This window comes from Labrus bergylta, chromosome 15 (assembly GCF_963930695.1).
Source record: "Labrus bergylta chromosome 15, fLabBer1.1, whole genome shotgun sequence".
NCBI classification, from domain to species: domain Eukaryota; kingdom Metazoa; phylum Chordata; class Actinopteri; order Labriformes; family Labridae; genus Labrus; species Labrus bergylta.
The window spans coordinates 21,613,526-21,624,199 of NC_089209.1; the positions used below are offsets into that span (position 1 = coordinate 21,613,526).

At 41.0% G+C, this 10,674-nt stretch overlaps 1 protein-coding gene across 1 annotated transcript in view; it reads right to left on the bottom strand.

The window, feature by feature from the left end:
• The window catches only part of flrt2 (fibronectin leucine rich transmembrane protein 2), a 49,655-nt gene extending 40,802 nt beyond the window's left edge, over nucleotides 1–8,853 (bottom strand). Inside the window, exon 1 of the mRNA XM_020633452.3 lies at nucleotides 7,781–8,853. The gene's annotated coding sequence lies outside the window, so the exon portion shown is untranslated. The remainder of the gene's footprint in view (nucleotides 1–7,780) is intronic.
• Nucleotides 8,854–10,674: the final 1,821 nt, after the last annotated feature.

A 10,674-nucleotide genomic window follows, 5' to 3' on the forward strand; every position in this document is an offset into this window, starting at 1 on the left:
GGACATCTAGTATGGAATCAAATTAGTTATTTTACCTCTCACACAAACTTGTAGACCAAGTCGTGTCAGGTCGTGTGCAATTTGTGTTGGTGGTGGCTGCACTGGCAGCAATGACGGTTTATGTCACACCAGTATAGATGCAGCCAACCTTTTAGATTAAACAATGAGTGTTAAATATGTGTTTTACGGTAGTTATTGTAATCAGGTGAATGTGTTTAAACTAACAAAAAGTACCTGTTTCGATTCAAATTTCCCCTGCGACTGAGGTATTATTATTTATGACATAATACAATTGTTAATGCAAATGCATATAGCTGTCAGGAAATCTGTTATTGATGCTGAAAGTGGAGCGAGTTTGTTAGAAGAATTCCTACCACTTTAACCCCGACCTTATTTCTCTATGTTTTGGTATGTATATGACACAAGAAGACAAAAATGACACAATAGCCTCAGGTGGCAGTCATGACACGGCTGAATCGGCTGCTATGTAACATGCCTTGAAGGCTCACGTCCACTGAAGAGCTTGTTTATGCAAGTGACATGCTCTGTTTTTATTTATACAGTGTTAAAACATTGCAGACAAGAGCACCACATTGAATCATTTCCACCAGACATCTTTGATAAAACAGTAATTGCAGATCAGATCATGGCACGTTCTTGTCTGCCCCTGCCTCCATGGACTCTGGTTTTGATCCAAACTAACCCTTTAAAACAGATTATTCACATTCAAAACAATCTAACAGTCAGAGGCAGCGTTAGACAAGGAACTTCTGTGACTTGCAGGGTAAAAATAATACTTTTCTCTGTCAAGACTGGTGGCCTTGAATAGAGTGATGTAATTTTTTTTTTTCTGGTTTAAAAAAAAGGACAAAACAGAACCAAAAAAAAAATCACAACCTGGAACCTTTCAGCACGATACACAAAGTTATTTGAATAGAAGTGAAGGGGTCAGAAACCTAAAAGGTTGGAACCTTAAATCTGAGAAGCAATCTTTGAACCGAGATTAAAAAGACTGAAATGTAAACTTCATGTAGAAACAGCCAGAAAATGAACATAGTGGAGTGGAGTACACACTGTATACTTTCATCCACTGATGTCACATTAAATAGTGCCGTACATGTTTAATCTCCTCGTCTCTGATGCTGCCTGTGGCTCTTTAAAGAGTGTGAACATACATCTTTATCCAACCTGCTGCTGGCTGTTTAGTTTGCATGACGCACTCAACCTGCAGCAGTGTAGAAACCCTGACGTGGCTAACGATGCCTAAACACAAATTGCAACATGACTTGTAAATGACAGAAAGGATTTCAGTCTTCAAAATTACATTTAACGGACAAATTGAGTTTTTATGAGGTGTGAACATAAAATCTGAGATAAGGGGGGGAAAGAGTATGGTGAGGGGTTTTGAGTTCAGGGTGGCTGGGTCCAAAATGTGTCAGCAGCATGAAAGCCTCCTAAAACTTTAGTGTGGTTTGAAAACTGAGGAGCGGGGCCTGGAGTTGTGTGCCGTATGTCTGCTGGCAGCTGCTCTAACTGGCTTTTGACGTTTCTTTTTTTTTTTTGGCTGCTTTCAGAAAACTTCAAATTAAACTCATGCATGGCCACATCATTTACAGGGTGGCTTGGATATTTGTGAAAGATCACCAAAAGTATTGATTTGATTGATGTATATTTTCTTTTAAGGCTTTTCTTTCTTCTTCTCCTTCAGTTCTTCCTCCTTCCGATCTTAAAGTGTCTTCACTTGTTCTCATTCAAACTCTCCTGATACCAGAGCTAACATGCATATTTATCATTTACAACAACACAAAAATTCTATCTCATGGATGTTTCACACTTCTGGGTGGGCTTAAACGGCAGCTGTTAACTGACATCTGAGGACTTTTGACATTTGCTAATATATTGCTAGCAGACGTGCTAGCAACTGAGTGCAGCGCGTCAAAGCTCTGAACAGACTTCCAAGATTAATGAAGGGCGTCTCCATTCCTTTTTTGTCTCTCCATCACATACTGGTATGTTGTTTACAATTATTTATTCAAGACTCTTGTTTACCATTTACTTTTATGACCTGTTCCACAAATTTGAAGCTGGCAAGACTAGCTAACTAGCCTACGCCAAGAAGGCAAAGATACTGTAGTTAGCCAAGATTAAGATCCTGACCCCCAATCCCCACATAGTCCATGTGAGCCACAGTCCGCACTGGATCAGTTTCATGAAAGTGAGGGCGGCCATGAGCAGCTGTACACAGAGTATGTGGAAATTGTGGGTTAAATAGGGCTGGTCAATCAATGTACATTTACATAAAAGCTTACAATTCAGCTAAATTTCAGTTCATTTGCATCAATCAAGTCTACAACTAACACATATTTACTTTAAAGAAGCCTAATTACATGCTAGCATAAAATTGTAATTTGTTATTTGCTGTGTAATGATCCCTGTCTTTTTTTTAAGCACAGAAGGTTATGGCTATGTTCAATGTTTATGTCGTGTGTTTGTCCATGAGTGGTGTGAATTGTAAAGCTTCAGAACATTGCTACTGCACCGATCAATGCTTTGATTTTACACTGCTAGCTAAAAACATTCAAAGCCGGTAAATGTTGAGTAATTTGTTTGGAACAAATCATTAGTCACTTCCGATGTGGAGACACTTTCACCACAGCACCATGCATGTCCTTGTATTTGCCAGATTACCTCTGAAACCTGATATATGGGGGGGGGGGCTTGTTTTCTTCCATATTTTTGCTGGGGTATCTTTTAGAGGTAGTCCATCTCTGTGAATGACAGGTCCCACATAAACAGGGCGCCATTGCTCACAAGAGGGAGATTACGAGGGTTTGATGGAAACAGCTACGTCTGGGATATATCATGGGTGGTGTAGAATCGCTCCACTCGACCTCCAGACGCGTGAGACGCTTGTTTCGAGGTCACTGTGGCAGCTTCATGTTTTTTACATCCCTCTTCATGTTATTCTAATCCCGTCTGAGCCACCAACTTTAATCTAATGATTGGACTCTGAATGTCCAGGTATTATCTTTAGAAAATATACACTCGCTACGTTCTCTCAACTGTTGAGTTCTGTGTTTATTTTAAAAGAGAGACCAAGAATTCCAGCCCTGTTGGCAGAACGAGGCTGACTCGCAGATGTATATATATAGTCCCGTTTTTTATAGACACTTAACTCCAATTAACCTTCATTCTCCTATTTGCCCATAATCACATTATCCTCTGGTATTCAGCTCTATTTTTCTTTCATCCAAGGGAGGCCGTGTCCTCCTGCTACAAGCCCCGAGAACAGAGAGGCAGCCCAGGAACAAGCTTCCCCTTGTGCTGGATCCCCCTAGTTGGCCGGAGAACCAGTCTACGATCTACTCTCTCTCTCCCCCTCTCTCTCTCTCCGTCTCCCCTTCCTCAGCCTCGAGGCGTTCTCAAAGCTCTCCTCACGCTCTCTCTTTAACCCTCTCCTTCTGCTCCCCTCGCTGCACCACCGAGCTCTGCCCTCAGGCTATGTCCAGCGCCAGACAACGTCTGATTCATGCTCTGGTCTGCTGCTGCGGTCAGCTGACTCTATAGTTCTATAGGTTCGGGCTCGTCGCCAGGCCGATGATCAATTTCAGTGTCCACGAAGCAAATTCTTAAAAAAAGGAACGATTTAACAGAGCGGCTACATAATTAAAAGACAGTAATTCTACATCAAATGTAGCTTTTTTAAATTACACAATGTCTGACTTGATTGTCTCTATTTCTTTTCTAATATATTCAGACAGACTGAGTAATTCTCTTGGTAAAAAAAAGGAATCAAACTAGTGCTAGAAAACATCTAATAAGGGACCGTTCTGATTCGAGGCTTCAGTCCGTGCCTCTCTCTTCCCCCCTTCACTGTATTATAAACACATTCCAGCTGTCAAATGCGTTCATTCATGTACTTCCATATATAAAACCATTTGTGACTACCTGCCTGTCCCCTAAAGCAGTTACTGGTGTAAGCGCGCCCTTTCAGCACTCGTACCCCGACATGTTGAGCTGTCAGCCTCACTGACACTTCAGTGACATATTTTCAGAGTGCACGTATGGATGGTGACGCATGAAATATGCAGGGATTTAAAAAAATACTTGAAATCGTCACGTTAATCAAATTGTATAATAGAACACAACGCTATAGGAGGAAATATTTTTGCTTTTCATGTGTTTATTAGAAAGCTATGGCTGGAGATCAGAGAACTCCAACAATTATTTTTTTAATCACTCTTGTGGTCTATAAAACCTCTTGAGAGTAGAGAAAAATATCTTCCAAAATTTACAATTATGCCTCCAAATATCTCGGTCATCCCGACCAACAGGCAAAAACCTGAATAGATTTAATGATGAAAAGTTGGAGAGTCTCACAGCGTAAAAGCAGCAACCACAGAAAGCACATGTGCTTTAAAGTGATGACTTCCTACAAGTCTATAAAGTCGTTTATAGAGCTTCACTTCAACCAGCAACAACATACATTTTGTTTCATATCAACCCATCACTAAAGGTATCCCAATGAAAATATGAAAATATATATGTCTTCATAACAAGTGCTTTTATATTTGAGAGAACTTAAAGTTATGCTGATCTTCTGTGGGAGGCACAATTTATTTTTATTTAACTTTTTAACTGCATATTATGTCCACAAATTTAAACTAAATCGAGAACTGTTTTGTCAACTAGGAAAACATTCTCAGTCTATTCATCTCACTTCAGTCTTTTTATTTCTACACAATGAGGGTCATGTCCCATTGACCCACTGACCAACACTGTGATCAAAGTGAAACCCTGTAAAAGGCTGCATGCACCTCACAATCTGAACTGTTAGTATTTCAGACTGATGGAACATAACTGGACACAAGCATGTATAAATAACTACATGTCCAGTCATTTTTAACAAGCCAATGTTTTCAAATGTAATTGTACAACCCCTTAAGAAATAAAAAAATGTAAAAATAATATTTCCTGTTAATATAATAAAAACATTGATATTAGGCGGCCATGAATCTATATAATATCGCCACGCAAAATATCGCAATACTATGCTGTACCCCCCCTATGAGACACTGTCTGTTATAACCAAGAACGAGACTGTATGAAAACAAGCTTGCAAGCACGACAATGAAAAATTCAATCAGTTCACATGGACTTTCAATCACCAGAAGTAATGAATGTAACATTAAACGAGGAAGCTGGATGTAAAAGTTTGAATAGCTGAAATAATCAGCAGAAAGAGATGAATGAAAAGTTGAGAAAACTCCAACAAGTCCTCCAACCCATACAACCACATGGATCATCTGTTCCTACCTGAACCCACAGGAATGTTTCCTAAATTAGTGCCTCTACTGATGGCCAACAATATGTCAGCAGACAAGACTTGTTTTACATTATTCACATTGTGAAGTGGACAGTTTGGTTAGGTTGGGGCAACAGAGCTACTTGGTTGAGTCTGGGAAAATATTGTGGCTTTGGATTAATGAAGTATGGAAATAAAGTTAATAATAATAAGACGTTAAGCAAATGTGTAATAGGCTTCACACTTGGGTTACATCATATAAGAGATGTTTGTTATGAATATTACTAACTTGCGTTTGTAACTTTAAAGAATAGCATATCATTGGTTTTCTACGGAGTCCCTGAGAGGACATCAGCAGAAAAAAAAAAAGAAAAAAAAAAATGTTTCAGGTGCACCCGATACTTTCTGGAGCTCATGAGAAATGTGTCTGCACATTCTCGTGTGCACTTAAACTTTACTGTGAGCCCGAGATAGTTTCTCAAACGCACCAGAAATATATTTTTCTAATATATATTCTGCCCATGTCCCCTTAGGGGCTCCGTAGTTTTACACAGAACTTGAAACCTATGAACTTCTGGGTGAAAGTCCTGTTTTTGTTTGACTCATCCATCATCCTTGAATCTTGCCTAAAATTAACTATTAATCTTTTTTTCTGGGCTCTTTAGCCTTTTTAATAGGACAGTGGATAGAGTAGGAAGTCGGGAGAGAGTTGGGAATGGCATGGGGGAAGGGAACTGCCGGTCGGACTTGAACCTAGGCAGCCCGCTTGGAGGACTACAGTTTCTTCATGGGGCACGACCTAACCGCTCGGCCATCAGCGCCCCAACGTTATAACTCTTAATTACTAATTTCCATTAACATCGATAGGTTTTGTTGGAAAAATGTTTTTTGCCAAAGCATCAAACAAGCGTACAAAATGATCAAACCATACTGTGTCACCAGACTGCCAACTCTCCTCCAATCATACTTTACTTCTGCAAATAATATAAAAACTTAGTGCAGACAGTCTCCAACAGCCACGTACTGTAAGTTAATGGAAAGAAGGTTGAAACAACTTTTTCTACTTCAAGGCCTAATACCTGATTTAACCCAAAAACTGTCAAATATTCATTATTTCCATCTTGATGAAGCTCCTACAGATATTTAAAAAAATCTATTGAATTAAATAGTTGATAGGAGAATAGATGAGTTTAACATACAGGCATGAGGAGTGGAAACTAAAGGTTGGGAACTATTGGTGTATATTTTTCAGTACACTATAGCTCTGAAACTGGACGTACAATCAAATCACCACTGATGATTTTTACAACATATATATTCATTGTGTTCCTCACAAGGACCTTTTAGGGAATAACAGCTAAAAAAGGAACCTAAAGCCTGAAAATAGTGAAAACTATGAGTGTAATTAAAGGTTGGGGCATCCGTCTGTGCTGTTGAATTCCATTGGATATAATGTTTACTCATTAATCACTTATTGGCGGCCATGGTTTGGGGATCTGGCATGCTGGTGCTGCATTATGTAACCTGAGAATAAAACAGCTTTGTAAATAAAGTGCATTCAGGGCAGCGCTCTCTGGCACTATAAAAAAAAAGAATCTTTTGATCATAGAGATGTCATTATTTCCTGAGAAGTGTGTTGTGTTTACCTGAGAGGAGCACTGGAGCACTTTACACCCATTTAAATAATGAGAGCATCGCAAAAAGATGTTGGCAATAATTGTTACTGTCTCACCTCGGACTCTTTGAAAGCCACAGCAGGAAACATGGAACAATTATTTTCAAATTGCTTTCTGCCGGGAAGTGAAGAGCAGGAGGCAGATCTCTGACCGAACACTGGCCTTCACACTGTTCCAATTTTTTAAAACACCTGAGAGAAATGTGAACACACTCTTCTATTATCATCTTTTTTAAATAATGTGTACCCAACCTTTTCCTTAGAGTCTCCTTGGGGCCACCCATTAAAATCATCATCGTGTTTAAAACTTTTGCTTTAGAGGGATTTGTCACCCCTAAGGTTGACAAGACGAGTGCACCAGGTCAGAGAGAGACACGGTGAACAACACAGCAAGTGAACCGGAACGAAACATAGCAGCCATGAATAATGCATGGGCCAAAGGTTTGATTTAATGGCACGGTTAAAACTTTTAAAAGTTGATCTTTGCTTTCCGCTTAAAAAAAGCCTCTTTTTCTAACTCACTGCATCAATCCTCCAGACTCAGCTTGTGAGAAACAGTGATTGGTTTAATTATGTTTGCAGTGATTAAGCATCTTAATGGTACTCATCACAATGTGAGACATGAATCACAATGATTCTTTGATGCACCATTTGGGGAGCAGCTTTGGAGGAGATTGTTTTTCTGGAACAGAGAAGTTATTTTCACTTTGTCTTTATCTCGCACAGATAAAGCGGAACGATCCCCAAACTCTGCACACACACTCAAAAGACTGGTGGACAATTTGAAGTGGGACACTTACCGTCTTTGGACACTTGCTGGTCATGGCAGGGTCAGGGAAGAACAGAGGCACAGAGAGAGTGCAGACGGCGACCTCAAGGCATTACACTCACATCCCAGCTCGACTCCCAGACGCAAAGAGACCGAAGGGGCTCGTTAACTTGAAAGCGCGGATGGAGGGCGGTGAGCTCGCTGGAGTGTGTCAAGAGGAAACTGCAGGCACCAGTCAGTCAGGCCACCGGAGAGACAGTGAGAGGGCAAGAACGAGACAGACAAAAGCAGAGAGAATTCAAAGACGCCAGCAGTTTCTTCTTCCTCTTCCTCCTCGCTTTCTCTGGTGTAACTTAACCCCCCGAATAGCCCCGGCGAGCAGACACACAGAACCAGTTCCAGACCTGTCCTGCACCAACGGCTGCTGCCTCTCCCCACTCCTCTCTCTCTCTCTCTCTCTCTCTGTTTTCTCTTCCCTCTGTGTTTTTTGGTATCATTTAACTCTTGATTCCGTGGCCCAGCGATGAGCTCACTGCGGGCTCAAGTTTCAGCGTCTTTACTGGAATGCAAGGGCAGTCTCACAGAGAGGCAGAGGTGCTGGGGAGGTCAAAGGCTACCGGGCTAGTGTGTAGGAACAGAGAGGAGAGGGGTGTCTGTCATCTGGGGGAGTTCCAGAGAAGGGATATCTGAGGGGCCTGGAGTGTCGAGAACAAAACAGGAGTTACAGGGGTCACGGGTTACGGAAGTCGCGGGGCCAGGCTACCTTTGACAGCTCTGGAGGCTATGGACTTGGGAGACACTGAGTACATTTACACACTCACACACACACACACACACACACACACACACACACACACACACACACACACACACACACACACACACACACACACACACACAGGACTTCTCTTAAGTGCTAGATTTATTGCTCACTCAGGGACTAGGGTGTTTTCCTCGAGGAGAAAATATTTTCTTTGTCTTTTGTAGAGATGCTGTTTACACATTTTTGGAGTGTTGGGTCAGAGATATGACTTACAATTAAATCACATACATAACTGAAGAGGGTGACTGCAATCACAGGCATTTCTAATTCAACTTTATTTGCATAGCACCCAGACATTGATACAAGGTGTCACACAAAATATAAAACAGAAAAATGTAAATAATTAGAATACACATTTACATAAAGAAAAAAAAACAGTATCTGATAAGATAAAGATAAAATTGAGGAATTTAGAGATTAGAACTGATTTTCTCTGTGGTTCTGAATCTCAGGCAGACTTAAAATTGATGAATTGCCTTCATTTTAATTAAAGTAAGTTTAAGCTTACGACAAAAATGGGACTTTTTCATTAACTTTTTTCTTTCTTTTTGTCATATCATTTTAGTAGCCTACAACTGCTCTCTCACAATTCACTGAACAACAACTGGCTGCTAAGTAGCGTTAGCTAGGCTGCACCTAGCTTGGACAATTAAATAACTGTGGAGTTTAAATTTGCTCCGTGGACGTTTTGTGTCTCTCTTTCTGGAACATTTTGTAATGCTGCCAAAGAACTCTACATTTACTGGCTCGTTGCTGCGTTAGCTCTGACGTCTCAGCTTCAAATGGAAAGATTTTGCAAAGAAGCTAACACGCAAATCTTCCCAGTGGGTTACGTTAGCAAAGAAAATTGGTTAAAGGCAGTGCAGTATGGTCAGATTTTTCATTATCATGTATCATGGAGTGAAGTTACCCACTTCAATATAGGTTTCCCAGCCTGTGTTTTATCTATGAAGGACTGTTAGCTGTTCCTGTTACACTCTTTATAATGCCATATTTTTTAATAGAAGATCATATTCCCAAGGTGCCATTTTAAACCACCTACATCCTGTATAGTTTTTTCCTTTAAACCACTATATAGCCCATGTTCAAAAGCTATTGCAAAAATATATAAATTAGAGAAAAAACGTATTGTTCCAGTGTGTGAACTCTTTACCTTAATTGTATTAAGATTTGATGGATGATATGCAAATTCACAACTGTCACTGTCACACCTGCTGTGTGCTGTATTTGCATGTGTTTCCATAAAGCAATGCATAAATATTGCAGGTGCATGTCAACTGATTACACAGTGCTTATGCCACCTGTGGCGGTGCAGCACAGAGCTGCGAGGAGGCGGTGCTTATTCTACCTGATGGCTCACTTGACATCATTACAAAGAAAAGAGGAAGAGAACAGAGTCAACACCGTCAAAGATGCCATCGTAAACTGAATTCCCACTCTCTCATGCAACTGCCTAACGCAAATGTCTGATGCTAATTCAAGTCGCCTGGCATTCATTTGTTTGTTGTTTAGCTAGCTGACATTCTGTCGTTGACGTCCCTCCCTCTCTTTTTGTGGCTCGGGCTAGCTTTGAACTGCAGTTCTGTTGACCCGGCGCTGCTCCAGCCGCTGGGAATGTGTGGTCTTTATTAGGAAGAGGAAGTGTGCGAATGAACGCTCCAGGCCCAACATCTCAGGAATCTTGATCCTTTCCCCCCTTGTGGCACTTTTCACAAGCGGGCCCAGCTAATCGCTTACACTGATAGCAGGGTTCTGTATGAGGCCCCGGTTTTTAGAGAAAGAGGCTGTGGAACACAATCTCTCCCCCCGCTATTGGTTTATGTTGCATGCTGGGGAGCCGGCGTGCATACTGTTTGTGCAGATGAGTGTCAGAGCAGGCACACCCTCTGCGGGCCTGTTCCCATGGGAACAGCAGTGATAGTGAACAGCTTGTTTTTGTGTTTTCTGGCAAAGTAGCCTCGGCTGGAATACTGACAGGCACCAGGGAGGTCTGATATGCAAAAATGTTGCCAGGTAGGCTTTACCCAAAGAGAATGTTTTCCCTCTGACTTTCTCCTCTGTGTTGTGACATTCATGCTGAGAAATTTGGTCATACAGCCTCA